This window comes from Stenella coeruleoalba (genome assembly GCF_951394435.1).
Source record: "Stenella coeruleoalba genome assembly, chromosome: 3".
Lineage (NCBI taxonomy): Eukaryota > Metazoa > Chordata > Mammalia > Artiodactyla > Delphinidae > Stenella > Stenella coeruleoalba.
In genome coordinates, this window is record NC_137148.1 from 131,391,220 (window position 1) to 131,407,373 (window position 16,154).

General features: G+C 39.8%; 1 protein-coding gene across 24 annotated transcripts in view; it reads left to right on the forward strand.

The window, feature by feature from the left end:
* The window catches only part of SGCD (sarcoglycan delta), a 1,717,585-nt gene that overhangs the window by 1,096,139 nt on the left and 605,292 nt on the right, over positions 1–16,154 (forward strand). For 23 of the 24 annotated variants that reach the window (XR_013827577.1, XM_079916704.1, XM_079916702.1 and 20 more), the window contains one exon: positions 7,688–7,851. The gene's annotated coding sequence lies outside the window, so the exon portion shown is untranslated. Of the gene's footprint in view, positions 1–7,687; positions 7,852–16,154 lie in introns of those variants that run through there. The other variant, XM_079916696.1, reaches the window with a different exon arrangement.

The window sequence follows — 16,154 nt, forward strand, 5'->3', positions numbered from 1 at the left end:
CACTATAAACTCATAGGTTTAAGTATATCTGAAGTGTTTTATTCCTTTGCAGTTATTATTCTCATTAATGTTCTAATTTTCCCATCTATAATTGGCATTTATTTTATGAGTGTTGATGAGTTCATAGGCTATTTGCATTTAACTTTCTTTAAATTTCCTATTGATATCCCCTGCCTATTTTTCTAGACAATTAATAGTGTTTTTCTTTTCTCTCTTCGGAAGATCTTTATATATTAGGAATATTAACTCTTTGCTCTTATGAAATGAAAAGATTACCCCTAAGAGAATTACATAAGCAGTGTAAGAATATAAATAACACACTGGAAAAATCAGACTCTCAAAGGTTCCAGTCAACACTCTGTGATGCTGCACAAGTTACTTTAATACTCTGAGCCATCATCTTCCCCATACGCGATATGGGAATCCTAATAACATTATCTTATTCATTTATTGGGAGTATTTCATGAGCAAATACAAGCTCAGCACAGTGCTGGCACATACAAGCTCAATAAATAATATCACTGAGACTCGTCTTGTTGATTACCAGTAATGATGGTAATCCGTTCTTTCGTTAATAGGATGGGTGTTGGGCTGTAATTCCCCCTCTCTTATTCGCAGATTATTTGGGTTTACCCAATACATTAGTGTGGGATAAGACCTGGTCATTCCCTAGGCCAGGCTTTCCTTTTGACCACCACAGTGGCAGCAAAGAAATGGAGTAGCTTTGTTTGGAAATCAGCCAGCAAAGAGTGTCATAAATGATTAATTTATGTCCACAGATGGATATGTCTCTGCATTGACTCTATATTGCATTCTTACTCTGTGCCTAAGAGAAATAAACAACACCCACAATGGAGTTCATGTTCTCAACGACTTGGTCCAGTAGGCAAGACATAAATGTATTGTCACACATATTACTCTTTTTTACTATCCCAAAATCCTTTTAAGGGATGATGATCGAGGTATTATTTTATGTAATAAAATTCATAGCACCATGAATTAATAACGTACATACCTTGTATCAATTCAAATAGAGCATTAGTGTGTTAAAATTACTCCTCACCAAGAACCGTTTGAGGTAGGTATTGCGATTTGTCTTGCAGATGAAGCACTGAGAGGTTAAATAACATGTCCAAAGATACAGATAGTAGGTAGCTGAGCCAGGAAACAAACCTGAGCAGGGATCTGATACAGTATTACCTTTGGAGTTGATTGTATCAAGGCACAACTGTGTCCTGGTTGACAGCCTCCTTGTACACGTTTTTGCTGAGCAGCCTTCCATGGTGTTCACAGTGCTGTAATCCAGTGGATCTAACATGTGTGTGACCAAGAATAGGAGGTCAGGGGCCAGTGTTCTGGGGTTGAAGCAATGCTTTTTAATACTTTTCTTTATTGTGTTACTATCTGGAGCTGTACGGAAAGCTGTTACTTAAAATGGCCCCTGGTCATTTTATCATTGATCCATCTAAGCGTGTGGTCCAGTTGTATCTCCAGGCTAACAGATAAGGAGGGTGTGATGAACTCAGCTGTTATCCGGGTTTAAGGCAGCACAGAACTCCCACTGTTTGGATTTGAGGTCATGTGGGGTAGCATGCTGCCACTGTAAATTTTGTTAGTATCTAAGTGGGATGTTGGTCCACAGGCAAGTGTGGAAGTTTATGGGTAGTTGTGACTGAACAGGTGAATCATGCAAAGAGTGGATGTATTTAGGGATTTTATATGTATACTTGCTCTTAGACTGGGAGCAAAGATGGCTTCTCTGGCACCAAAGACCTATTTCCTAAAGCAGAGGGAGACCTGTATTTCTAGATATCTGAAAGAGCAAATGTCAGACTTGGAGGGCTAGTGGGCAGGTGCCAGTGGAGAGGGGTGAGGGTAGGCATAATGTCTTCTATGAACACTAACTATTAAGAAGTACATCTTGTGAGCCACTGCTGTTACTACCTACAAACCATCGGTGTTTGACCCACTTTATGAAGTTGGAGATAAATATTTTATTAACTAGCAAAGAAGAATACAGACCAGCAGTTAGCCCCGATGCTAAGAAATTCCCTGAAATTCCATGGTAATGTTTAGTGACTTTTCTTCAGACTACTTTTGGTTTCACCATTCAATTTAAAAGGCTGACCAGGTAAGGAGGTGAGGTGCTAATGCACTGGTAAGAGATCAGGTATCTGATCACTCGATGTGTTCTATACTCCTTAAAACCCAGGACACAGATTTTATTTTGCTATTCCCTAGCAGTTTTATTGTTTGGTGTCCAAACTACGGATGAATAGCAGGCAAGGTCTTCAATACGTAGCCAGCAGGGGGTGATTACAGTTACAGGGGAGCACCTAGATCCCCTAAGTGTATTACGTTGCATGGGCCCGACACTGTTTCAGTAATGTCAACTCGTAGAAAATATAATTAATATTTTACAAATTGATTTGGTCCCCTATCTCTGCTGCTCAGGAAGCAACTGTTCCAGTATGTGGTGGGGCGTCCTCTGACTTTGGAAGAAACGTGCCCTCTCCTGTACGTGTGCCTTTGCTGTCCTCGGCAGAGACTGAGCTGGGCCAGTTTTCACAGTTACATTCTTAGGAGACTGCATTCTTCCTTTGGGGTTCAAAATGGGGCATTTCCAAGTGTCAGAACTAGGTTTAATTGGAAAGAAAATCTAGGAAAGAATCGACTGTGATTGTCAGCATGCTTGGGGAATACCACTAAGCATCAGGGTTTGTTCTGAATTTGAATCCTGTCCCTTTCTAGTTGAGTGATTTCAAGCGAATTGCTTAATCCAAATGCCAACTTCCTTATATGCAAATGGAAGTCAGGGACATATTGCAAAGCATTGCTGGCAACGAGAATGCCGTGTGTGGGTATGTGAGGCGCAGCCTTGGATGTGTGTGTGGTGTTGTGTAATCACAGTTCTCTCGGAAAGGTAAGTCTCTACAGCACTGCTTCTCTGATTTCCAGCAGGACCCAACCCTGCTGGTGTAGGTAGATTTAAATTCATAATTCATCCCTTCTCCGGGCACCCTTCCGCTCTGAAGTCTTAATCAAGATCCATTTTAGAGTTGTCAGTACCCTTATGTCCCCCTCCTGCTTTCCCTGGCCCTACCCTCTCTGGTTGCCTGCCTCTCTTGGAGTGTGTTTGGGTGCATTTGTGGATTGGTGCCCATGTGTATTCTGTACTCAAATTAGTCATTTTTAATGCACGCCCAACCATTAGGTGTGGTTCCCACTCTGCCACCGGAACAGCTACTAATTGATACCTCTTGAAAAATGAGATATTCCCTGAAGCGTTCAAGGCTGCCCGACAGGCAAACATGCCACCTGCCTCTATGATTCGCGTTCTAACCACGCAGACATTGGTGATTTAAGCATGTTGTTCTATCTTGACGTTTTTCCCTTTGACCATATTTCCAGTATATATACTTTCTCAGTTTATTTTTGCCATATAACAGCATTAATTTCATCACAGTTTCCAAAGATTTCAAAAAAGCTAATTTCTGAAGCTGTGTCGTCTGAGCTCAGTGTCCTGTATACCCTACCACCCACGTAGCATCTCGTTAATGAATTGTGTACTTGTGGATTTGGTGAACAGTTTTTTTTTTTTTTTTTTTTTTTTGCGGTACGCGGGCCTCTCACTGCTGTGGCCTCTCCCGTTGCGGAGCACAGGCTCCAGACGCACAGGCTCAGCGGCCATGGCTCACGGGCCCAGCCGCTCCGCGGCATGTGGGATCTTCCCGGACTGGGACACGAACCCACGTCCCCTGCATCGGCAGGCAGACTCTCAACCACTGCACCACCAGGGAAGCCCTTGGTGAACAATTTTTGTTTCTTTGTTGGAGGAGGTAAATAAACCAGGATCAATTCAGAAGAGGGGTGTGTTGGGTGAGGAATGGGGAGCAAACTAAGGAAATGACATTGTCTCCTAAGAAAACCAAGAATTATAGAATTCTCTCTCTATATCAAGCAGAAATTAGGCTCCTTAAATCAGTACACTCTATCACTATGTCGGTGAATCATCAACTTTGTAGAGGGTTGCCATGTCTTACCACATCTGGGCAGAAGTTAGGAAATTGCAAAAGACAAAGAAAAGCTGCCGGAGTGAAAACTTTACAAGGGTAGCAGTAAAGTCTTCAATATTCCCTACCAAATCTCCAGTCCTTAACAAAACGATGGCAAATATTGTGCACTCAGTAAATATTTGTTAGTAAATGCATTTCCGAGCAAGCACTTCAATGACTTAGAATGGAATGTAAGTAACTTTTCCCTGCAGCATCTTAACTTTTTATTAGGTTGTGGTATAATGAAATCTGAAAGGTAGGTGACATTTTTATGTTGTTACCACCCAAACATAGACAGTTTCTTAGTATCAGTTAGGAAGAAAGTAAGTTGCATTTGGATAGACTGGAGACTTGAATTCTCAAAGCAGTCAGCACAATTTCTTTAATAACTCCATAAATCATTGTGCTGAATTATAGCATTGTTTGCTTTCAGAGTTGTGTTTCTTGGCTTTGGAATGCAGAAATAATTGTAGACTGGGGCTGGACGATTATCAGCCCATTATCACACTAGGGCCAAGATGATCGTCAAAGTACTAGGCATCAGCAAGAGGACAAGAAGCGAACCAGAAAACTTGAGTTTCTCATGTTACAAAATTCTGTCATCTGCCCCCAGACTGTGAGGGCAGTTGGAACAACGATATCCACCTGAGCCTGAGGATAGTCCAGAGAAAGCTGCCCAAAGTCACATCCGGGGCCACAAAAGCAACCTCATGTGATCAAGGCAGGAAAGACTCAAACTCTGAGGGGCAGTGAGATAACAGGTAGATAAAATCATGAAATGTTCAGTATGTAAACCTGCAACCATAAAAATAAAACATTAAGAGCAGCAACCTTTTATTGAGTACTTATGTCATACGCAGTAATGAATGATTTATCTATGTTACCCTGTTTCATTTTCATAAACATTCTAAGGGGATGGGTATTTCTATCATTTCACTTTTACATAAAAATATGATCCTTAGAGAGATTGAATTTCTTAGTCAGGGTTTCATTCTGGTGGAACCAGGAGATGAGTTTTCTGATTATCCCAAAGCCTCGTTCTTAAATGCTATACTCTATTTCCTAACCAATCTTAGACTACGCAGAATAAGGGAGCCTTTTGTTAATCAAAAAGGAAAATAATCATTTTTTAAAGTTGGAAAATCTCTGTACGCCATGTATTTTTGCCCAGTGAGCAACGGACTCCTAGGGAGGTAAAGGGATCACCCTAAAAGCACAAGGTGAATTGGTGACCAGTTAAACTCAGATCCAAAGTCCTTTGATTCCTGCCCCACACCTTTTCCCTAAACACAGATCTTCACATTTCTTTGTCTAACCTTGGATTCCTGTCCTCATATTTCCTCAAATAAGGCAGGGACTTAGATTTTAGGGAGGGACAAGAGATAAAGTCTTGGAGGAAAGGGCAGGGGAGACTGAGAAAGACAGGGAGAAAGTTACAGTGAAATTGCAGTGTTCGGATGTAAGCAGCTTCATCCCAGTGCATGCAGCATGTACTCTTCAGCTGTTTCTAGAAATAATTTTGGGCATTTCATCTGCTTAATCCACAAATACCTGTAATAATACATGTCAGACTCTACCGAATCTATTTCTAACACCAGCACCAGAAGTCATTAGCATAGTCACAGTTACATAGCATCAAGTCCACTGGAGACAGAATGCTTTCGGTTCAGATTTAGCTGGAGCCAGTTTTCATCTGAGTGACCTTGACAAGGTTTACTTAACCTTCCTGTTTGTTCATTCATTCATTCAAAAATATATAGTGAGCTCCTTCTTTGTGCCATGCTGTGGGGGAAGTGCTGGAAGATATAAAAGGATACTAGAGATTAAATTCCCTGCCAATATAGAGCTTATGTTTTACTGGGGAAGGCAGGTAGTAAATAAGTATAAACCATGTAGTATATCAGAAAGCCTTTTGCATGTTTTAAACAGAGAAGGGGGAATGAGGAGATGCGGTCAGGTTTTAGAGTTTTATTTTGTTTTGTTTTTTTAGGAGTTTTATTAATTAATTAATTTTTGCTGTGTTGGGTCGTCGTTTCTGTGCAAGGGCTTTCTCCAGTTGTGGCAAGCGGGGCCACTCTTTATCGCGGTACGCGGGCCTCTCACTATCGTGGCCTCTCTTGTTGCGGAGCACAGGTTCCAGACGCGCAGGCTCAGTAGTTGTGGCTCACGGACCCAGTTGCTCCGCGGCATGTGGGATCCTCCCAGACCAGGGCTTGAACCCGTGTCCCCTGCATTAGCAGGCATATTCTCAACCACTGCGCCACCAGGGAAGCCCTAGAGTTTTAAATAGGGTGATTACAAGAGGCCTCACTGAAAAGGTACCATTGAAACAAAGATGTGAAATAGTGAGGCGAAAAAGAACACTCCAGGTGAAGGGAACTATGAAAGCCTAAGTCTCAAGCAGAGTTACAGGAAGGTTGGAGGAAGCGAATGGAGACCAGCATGGCTGGAGATGAATAACTGGGATAAGTGGGAGAAAGACAGTGATAACAGTGATGACTTTTTGTGATGACTTGACTCTTAGTGCGGTGGAAGGTTTTGAGCAGGGGAGTGTCAGTCACTCTCTTACTCAAGGGTCCATTTGAGAGTGACAGCCGTGGTTTGAGCACACCTGCTGTGCAGCCCCGTAGGTCCATAATGCTGCCTTGGATCAGGGTGGCGATGTAAAGGAGGTGGCAAGGGTGATCAGCTGCTGGATTTGTTCTGAAGATAAAGCCACGGGAATTTGCTGATGTCGTGGAGGACATGGGGTGTGGATGAGAGAGGAGTCAAGGTTGACTGGAAGGGTTTGGGGCTGACAAACGGGTGAATGATATCGCCACTGACTGAGAAGAGTGTGGACCTTTCTTGTCTTCAGAAGGGTGACAGAATTATGACTTCAGTTTGGGCATACAATATCTGACATATCTATTCTAAGTAGAGTTTTTGGACAGTCCGTCGATAGGGGAATCTGGAGTTCAAGGAAGTATCTGGGCCTGGAGACACATTTCACAGTTGTGAATGTATAACAGTACCTTAAGCCACAGAACTGGAAGATGCCCCCTGGTGGCCGAGTGTGCTTCGACAGGAGGCCCAGGGTTGAGTCACAGGATGCTCTTCTGTTGCAAATTGGGAGACTGAGCAGATCTAGCTAACAGACATAGCCAACAGGGACTGGCCCTGTTAATAATAGGCAAGTTCGGTATCTCAGAAGCCAAGGATTTCAAGATGAAGAAGTGATGTATTGTCCCCTTGTCTCATTTTCATATCGACCACAGGGTTAAGTAACTTGCTTGTGTTTACTAAGATTTGCTTACTTCACTGGTTGAAATATGCCACAGGTAATGAATCACCACTGGAAAATGACGTTTCCTCTCTGATCGTTAGCTTCCCTATATGTTAAATGAGCAAATTTGGCTAGTCTTGTCTTCAGAAAACTTCCAGCCTTGATATACTATGACCTTTTCTGATCTTGTATGATTCTGTATGATCAAGACTGAATCCATTCCAGTACTATGCATTTTATGTCAGTCAGAATACAATGTGTCTTTTGTTTAATTTCCTCAAAGCAAATGATCTGGAATCTAATATCATTGTTGTATGTTTGTTGTTGTTATTGTTTTGAATATCTTCTTTCACTTGTGATTTTGTAGATCTGGAAGAAACCTCCGTCCTCAGGGGCTTAGAGAAGGCTATCCTGTAACTCACGTGGAGGTGAAGAAAACCATCCCTTTGGTGGTGGCCTGAGCAGATTATCTGAACCCCAATGTTGCTCTGAACTTTGTGTTCAAGACTCGAGAAGATTAGGACTACTAAGGTATGGACTTGTGACTTTATCTTTTTGGAAGGCAAATACATTTTGCCTTCTGTTCTCCTCATCTACTCTTTTCTTTTTCTCTTTCCGTTTTCCCTTTCTCCTTTTAAGCAAAGATCTGCTCTTTTGTTACCAGCTTGTTGGATGTGGTGAGATGGATAAAAATACAATGGAAGAAACTGAGGGCTGCACTGTCGCAGTAATAGAGACACCTCAGTATGCCACCTCAGTCATAGAGGTGACCAGAGGAGAGTCAGTCTAAGGATGAGGAGACATTTGTGCAGGTGTCTCTGATAGAAAGAAAAGAGAAATTGAGGTTGTGCCTATGTGATAAGACTCCAGGTCGAGAGATAAGTAAAGAAGTGGTGCGTGTAATACACTGTATATTTCCATTTTCTACATCCACAGGAAACTTTTGGCAAAACCTTGTATTATATCTTAAGGTTTTTGGGGGGGTTGTCTTTATATATCTTTTGGATACATACCTAGGCTGGGATTAGACTCTTCTAAGTTGAGTCAAGAGGTCCCATTTGTTTTCTGGTTACAGTGATAATCATTCTGTATGTGTGTAGTGTATATATGTACACACATACTTACATGCATATGTATTATTTGTGTGTATATAGACACACACACACAATTTGTTGAGTGGTGTATATGTGTGTGTATACATGTATATACACATCATATATATGTTACGTAGGTCATATATATATGATATGCAGATCATATATATATGATGTGTATATATGATCTATATATGTGGAGTGTGGTGGGGAGAGAGGGACAGATGGAGGGAGGAGAGAGAGAATCCTCCAGAAACTACCACTCATGGTTATTGTGAGTCAGGCATTGTGCTATAAGGTTTGAAAAAAGAAGTCACAAGTACAACTGATAACAACCATCTGAAATAGATACGTCTGTTCTGGAAAACCAGAAGAGAGATAAGTAGAAAGGTTTTCTAAGGTTGTGTAGCAAGGAAGGGTTAGGAGCCATACTCTTTACCAGACTTACTAGAATTTAAGTCTGTGCTCACCTATTGTGTAGAATAGTGGGATTGTGTATGTTGCTGGTTTAAAGCACTGGAGAAATATGGTTGAATAGCCTAGGACCACAGGGCATGTCCAAGAGAAAATGGAGAATGTCTCTGACAATTCAGCTGACAGCTCATTTGCTGTCATTTTAATTTCCTTAAAAAACAAAACAAACAAACAAACAGAAAAAACCCACTCGTAATCCAAAGGCTTTTGGCAACTGGGAGAGCAAGGTAGCTAAGGTGTTGCCCTGGGTCCCTCCTTGTGGCACCATAGACCTCCTATATGTCATCATGTGTACAAGGTGGTGGTCCAGAGCTGATGAAAGTCAAATGAGTTATAGTCACAGGCTTGCTTTTATCGTATCTCTGAATTACTCACTGCTGGAATAAGTGTGGTATATACTTCTAGTTGATCATGAACAGGCCTTCCTATGAGGATGAAGCACACATACTTTCTGTGTGGTTTATGGAAAAGCCTCCAGTGCCCATGCGTTGAGCTTTCATGTTCACGTTGCTCCTAGTACCTCTGACAGAGTGCTGACAGACAGGTGAAAATGTGAGGGTGGCATTTCAAACAAACTCTTCTCTGCCTTTTAATCAGGGAATTTTTATTTTTATTTTTATTTTTTGTAAAGGAGGTCAATTATTTTTCGCTCTTGGAATCAAAGGGCATCTTTAAAGCAGCTTAGGTATAAATACTATTTATGGATTGATTTTCCATTGACATGGTTTCAAAGGCCAAATAGGTAATTTAACAATCAGAAACAAAAATACCTACAGTGTACCTTTTTTGAGTCCTTGCACCAAGTGTAAACATTCTACATAATAGATGTATCGCTGCAGTGCCTTTCTCTGCCTACACGTCCTTGATCTGTTGGAGAGGAGAGCTACAAAAGCTCTTCTCTGCTTGCCCTAAAAACCTACAGCAGTTGAGGGGTTTGGATTCGGATTTTGATGACTGAGTTCTTTGCTTTGAGAGTGTTGATCTTTAATTGAGAATGCCTGTGTTCTGTCAGGAATATTCACGTAGATGCTGGGTACTTAAAATAGAAATTCAGCGGAGAAAGTTTTAAAGGACTTGGTCATAAAAATGTTCCTGGTTTAGAGGCCAATCAACCCTAAAGGGGAAAATAAAACTCTCTGATTGTTGACAGAGTATAAGGGGAGAAGGAATTCTGCTTTGCAGTGTGTGTTCATCACACGTCTGGATTCAGCTATAGTGTGTACATGCCCCAGATCACAGACCAGCACCCAAATTCCAGGAAGGAAGAAGGAAGTGAGGCAGTGTTGGTTCATCAGTTGACCATGATACTTCCTGGCTGCCGTGCTCCTGTGCACTGAACAGATTTTTCAGATGTCTTTTCAAGTGAAGACAGTATAAATTAGTGGTTATGGGCTCAGACTTTAGAAAGGCCAATAAGACTTCTGCCTGAATATTAGAAAAACCATTTAATTTTCCTAAGCCAATGATGTTCGGAGTGTGGTCTATAAGCCAGCAGCTTCAACATCACATAAGCTTGTTAGACATGCAGATTTTCAGGCCCTTCATCCCACTTATTAAATCAGAACCTCTTAGAGAGTGAGGTTCAGGAATCTGTTTTTAAACAGGCTCTCCAGGTAATTTAGATGCATTGTTGAAATTTGAAGATCACTGCTAGGCCTGTTCCCTGATCGCTGAAAAAGTAGGGAGATTTTAAAAATAACTCCTGTCCAGAAACTAGGAAACGTTAAGAATATTAATGATTAGTATATCTAAGTGTGGGAGTTTATATGTCCGTATAACCACATACACATGTATTTGTGAAGATATATGGCATTGAAAGGGGGGAAAAACTTCTCAAATACCAGAAGTAAAGTTACTGAAGTTATTTTATTTTTATTTATTTTTAATTTTTTAGCATCTTTATTGGAGTATAAACGCTTTACAATGTTGTGTTAGTTTCTGCTGTATAACAAAGTGAATCAGCTATATGTATACATATATCCCCATATCCCCTCCCACTTGCGTCTCCCTCCCACCCTCCCTATCCCACCCCTCTAGGAGGTCACGAAGCACCAAGCTGATCTCCCTGGGCCATGCGGCTGCTTCCCACTAGCTATCTATTTTACATTTGGTAGTGTTTATATGTCCATGCCACTTTCTCACTTCGTCTCAGCTTACCCTTCCCCCTCCTCGTGTCCTCAAGTCCATTCTCTATGTCTGTGTCTTTGTTCCTGTCCTGCCCCTAGGTTCTTCAGAACCATTTTTTTTTTCTTTCTTAGATCCCATATATATGTGTTAGAATACTGTATTTGTATTTCTCTTTCTGACTTACTTCACTCTTTATGACAGACTCTAGGTCCATCCATCTCCCTATAAATAACTCAATTTCGTTTCTTTTTATGGCTGAGTAATATTCCATTGTATATATGTGCCACATCTTCTTTATCCATTCATCTGTCAGTGGACACTTAGTTTGCTTCCATGTCCTGGCTATTGTAAATAGAACTGCAGTGAACATTATGGTACATGACTCTATTTGAATTATGGTTTTCTCAGGGTATATGCCCAGTAGTGGGATTGCCAGGTCGTATGGTAGTTCTATTTTTAGTTTTTTAAGGAACCTCTATACTGTTCTCTCTATACTGTTCTCCATAGTGGCTGTATCAATTTACATTTCCATCAACAGTGGAAGAGAGTTCCCTTTTCTCCACACCCTCTCCAGCATTTATTTTTTATTTTTTTATTTTTTAACATCTTTATTGGGGTATAATTGCTTTACAATGGTGTGTTAGTTTCTGCTTTATAACAAAATGAATCAGTTATACATATACATATGTTCCCATATGTCTTCCCTCTTGCGTCTCCCTCCCTCCCACCCTCCCTATCCCACCCCTCCAGGCTGTCACAAAGCACTGAGCCAATATCCCTGTGCCACGCGGCTGCTTCCCACTAGCTATCTACCTTACTACGTTTGTTAGTGTGTATATGTCCATGACTCTCTCTCGCCCTGTCACAGCTCACCCTTCCCCCTCCCCATAACCTCAAGTCCGTTCTCTAGTAGGTCTGCCTCTTTATTCCTGCCTTACCCCTAGGTTCTTCATGACATTTTTTTTTCTTAAATTCCATATATATGTGTTCGCATACGGTATTTGTCTTTTTCTTTCTGACTTACTTCACTCTGTGTGACAGACTCTAGGTCTATCCACCTCATTACAAATAGCTCAATTTCATTTCTTTTTATGGCTGAGTAATATTCCATTGTATATATGTGCCACATCTTCTTTATCCATTCATCTGTCAGTGGACACTTAGTTTGCTTCCATGTCCTGGCTATTGTAAATAGAACTGCAGTGAACATTATGGTACATGACTCTGTTTGAATTATGGTTTTCTCAGGGTATATGCCCAGTAGTGGGATTGCCGGGTCGTATGGTAGTTCTATTTTTAGTTTTTTAAGGAACCTCTATACTGTTCTCCATAGTGGCTGTATCAATTTACATTTCCATCAACAGTGGAAGAGAGTTCTCTTTTCTCCACACCCTCTCCAGCATTTATTGTTTCTAGATTTTTTGATGATGGCCATTCTGACTGGAGTGAGGTGATACCTCATTGTAGTTTTGATTTGCATTTCTCTAATGATTAGTAATGTTGAGCATCCATTAATGTGTTTGTTGGCAATCTGTATATCTTCTTTGGAGAAATGTCTATTTAGGTCTTCTGCCCATTTTTGGATTGGGTTGTTTGCTTTTTTGATATTGAGCTGCATGAGCTGCTTGTAAATTTTGGAGATTAATCCTTTGTCAGTGGCTTTGTTGGCAAATATTTTCTCCCATTCTGAGGGTTCTCTTTTCATCTTGTGTATGGTTTCCTTTGCTGTGCAAAAGCTTTTAAGTTTCATTAGGTCCCATTTGTTTATTTTTATTTCCATTTCTTTAGGAGGTGGGTCAAAAAGGATCTTGCTGTGATTTATGTCAAAGAGTGTTCTCCCTATGTTTTCCTCTAAGAGTTTTATAGTGTCTGGCCTTACATTTAGATCTTTAATCCATTTTGAGTTTATTTTTGTGAATGGTGTTAGGAAGTGCTCTAATTTCACTTTTATACACGTAGCTGTCCAGTTTTCCCAGTACCACTTATTGAAGAGGCTGTCTTTTCTCCATTGTATATTCTTGCCTCCTTTATCAAAGATAAGGTGACCATATGTGCATGGGTTTATCTCTGGGCTTTCTATCCTGTTCCATTGATCTATATTTCTGTTTTTGTGTCAGTACCATACTGTCTTCATTACTGTAGCTTTGTAATATAGTCTGAGGTCAGGGAGGCTGATTCCTTCAGCTCCGTTTTTCTTTCTCAAGATTGCTTTGGCAATTTGTATCTGTGTTTCCATAGAAATTGTGAATTTTTTTGTTCTAGTTCCGTGAAAAATGCCGTTGGTAGTTTGATAAGGATTGCATGGAATCTGTAGATTGCTTTGGGTACTATAGTCATTTTCACAATGTTGACTCTTCCAATCCAAGAACATGGTATATATGTCCATCTGTTTCTATCATCTTTAATTTCTTTCATCACTGTCTTACAGTGTTCTGCATACAGGTCTTTTGCCTCCTTAGGTAGATTTATTCCTAGGTATTTTATTCTTTTTGTTGCAGTGGTAAACAGGAGTGTTTCCTTAATTTCTCTTTCAGATTTTTCATCATTAGTGTATAGGAACACAGATTTCTGTGCATTAGTTCTGTATCCTGCTACTTTACAAAATTCATTGATTAGCTCTAGTAGTTTTCTGGTAGCATGTTTAGGATTCTCTATGTATAGTATCATGTCATCTGCAAACAGTGACAGTTTTACTTCTTCTTTTCTGATTTGGATTCCTTTTATTTCTTTTTGTTCTCTGATTGCTGTGGCTAAAAATTCCCAAACTATGTTGAGTGATACTGGTGAGAGTGGACAACCTTGTCTTGTTCTTGATCTTATAGGAAATGGTTTCAGTTTTTCAACACTGAGAATGATTTTGGCTGTGGGTTTGTCATATATGGCCTTTACTATGTTGAGGTAAGTTCCGTTGTGCCTACTCTCTGGAGGGTTTTTATCATAAACGGGTGTTGAATTTTGTCAAACGCTTTTTCTGCATCTATTGAGATGATCATATGGTATTTATTCTTCAATTTGTTAACATGGTGTATCACATTGATTGATTTGCATATATTGAAAATCAATCCTTGCATTCCCAGGATAAACCCTACTTGATCCTGGTGTATGATCCTTTTAATGTGCTGTTGGATTCTGTTTGCTAACATTTTGTTGAGGATGTTTGCATCTATGTTCATCAGTGATATTGGCCTGTAGTTTTCTTTTTTTGGTGCCATCTTTGTCTGGTTTCAGCATCAGGGTGATGTTGGCCGCATAGCATGACTTTGGGAGTGTTCCTTCCTCTGCTGTATTTTGGAAGAGTGTGAGAACGATAGGTGTTAGCTCTTTTCTAAATATTTGATAGAATTCTCCTGTGAGGCCATCTGGTCTGGGCTTTTGTTTGTTGGAAGATATTTAATCACAGTTTTAATTTCAGTGCTTGTGATTGGTCTGTTTATATTTTCTATTTCTTCCTAGTTCAGTCTTGTAAGGTTGTGTTTTTCTAAGAATTTGTCCATTTCTTCTTGGTTGTCCATTTTATTGGCATATAGTTGCTTGTAGTAATCTCTCGTCATCCTTTGTATTTCTGCAGTGTCAGTTGTTACGTCTCCTTTTTCATTTCTAATTCTGTTCATTTGAGTCTTCTCCCTTTTTTTCTTGATGAGTGTGGCTAATGGTTTATCAGTTTTGTTTATTTTCTCAAAGAACCAGCTTTTAGTTGTATTGATCTTTGCTATTGTTTCCTTCATTTCTTTTCATTAATTTCTTATCTGATATTTATGATTTCTTACCTACTGCTAACTTTGGGTTTTTTTGGTTCTTCCTTCTCTAATTGCTTTAGGTGTAAGGTTAGGTTGTTTATTTGAGATATTTCTAGTTTCTTGAGGTAGGACTGTATTGCTATAAACTTCCCTTTTAGAACTGCTTTTGCTGTATCCCATAGGTTTTGGATTGTCGTGTTTTCATTGTCATTTGTTTCTAGGTATTTTTAAATTTCCTCTTTGATTTCTTAAGTGACCTCTGGGTTATTTAGTAGCATATTGTTTAGCCTTCATGTGTTTGTACTTTTTACAGTTTTTTTTCCTGTAAATGATATCTAGTTCTATAGCATTGGAGTCAGAAAAGATACTTGATACAATGTTAATTTTCTTAAATTTACCAAGGCTTGATTTGTGACCCAAGATATGGCTTATCCAGTAGAATGTGCCATGAGCACTTGAGAAGAAAGTATATTCTGTTGTTTTTGGATGGAATGCCCTATAAACAGCAGTTAAGTCTGTCTTGTTTAATTTGTCATTTAAAGCTTGTGTTTCCTTATTTATTTTCATTTTGGATGATCTGTCCGTTGGTGAAAGTAGGGTGTTAAAGTCCCCTACTATAGTTGTGTTACTGTCGATTTCCCCTTTTATGGCTGTTAGCATTGGCCTTATGTATTGAGGTGCTCTTATGTTGGGTGCATAAATATTTACAATTGTTATATCTTCTACTTGGATTGATCCCTTGATCATTATGTAGTGTCCTTCTTTGTCTCTTGTCATAGTCTTTATTTTAAAGTCTGTTTTGTCTCATATGAGCATCGCTACTCCAGCTTTCCTTTGCTTTCCATTTGCATGGAATATCTTTTTCCATCCCCTCACTTTCAGTCTGTTTGTGTCCCTAGGTCTAAAGTGGGTCTCTTGTAGATAGCATATATACGGGTCTTGTTTTTGTATCCATTCAGCCAGTCTGTGTCTTTTGGTTGGAGCATTTAATCCATTGACATTTAAGGTAGTTATCAATATGTATGTTCCTATTACCATTTTCTTAATTGTTTTTGGTTTGTTTTTGTAGGTCTTTTCCTTCTCTTGTGTTTCCTGCTTAGAGAAGTTCCTTTAGCATTTGTTGTAAAGCTGGCTTGGTGGTGCTAAATTTTCTTAACTTTTACTTATCTGTAAAGGTTTTAATTTCTCCATGGAATCTGAAAGAGATCCTTGCTGGGTAATCTTGTTTGCAGTTTTTTCCCTTTCATCACTTTAAGTATGTTCTGCCACACCCTACTGGCTTGCAGACTTTCTGGTGAAAGATCAGCTGTTAACCTTATGGGGATTCCCTTGTATATTATTTGTTGCTTTTCCTTTGCTGCTTTTAATATTTTTTCCTTGTATTTAATTTTCGATAGTTGGA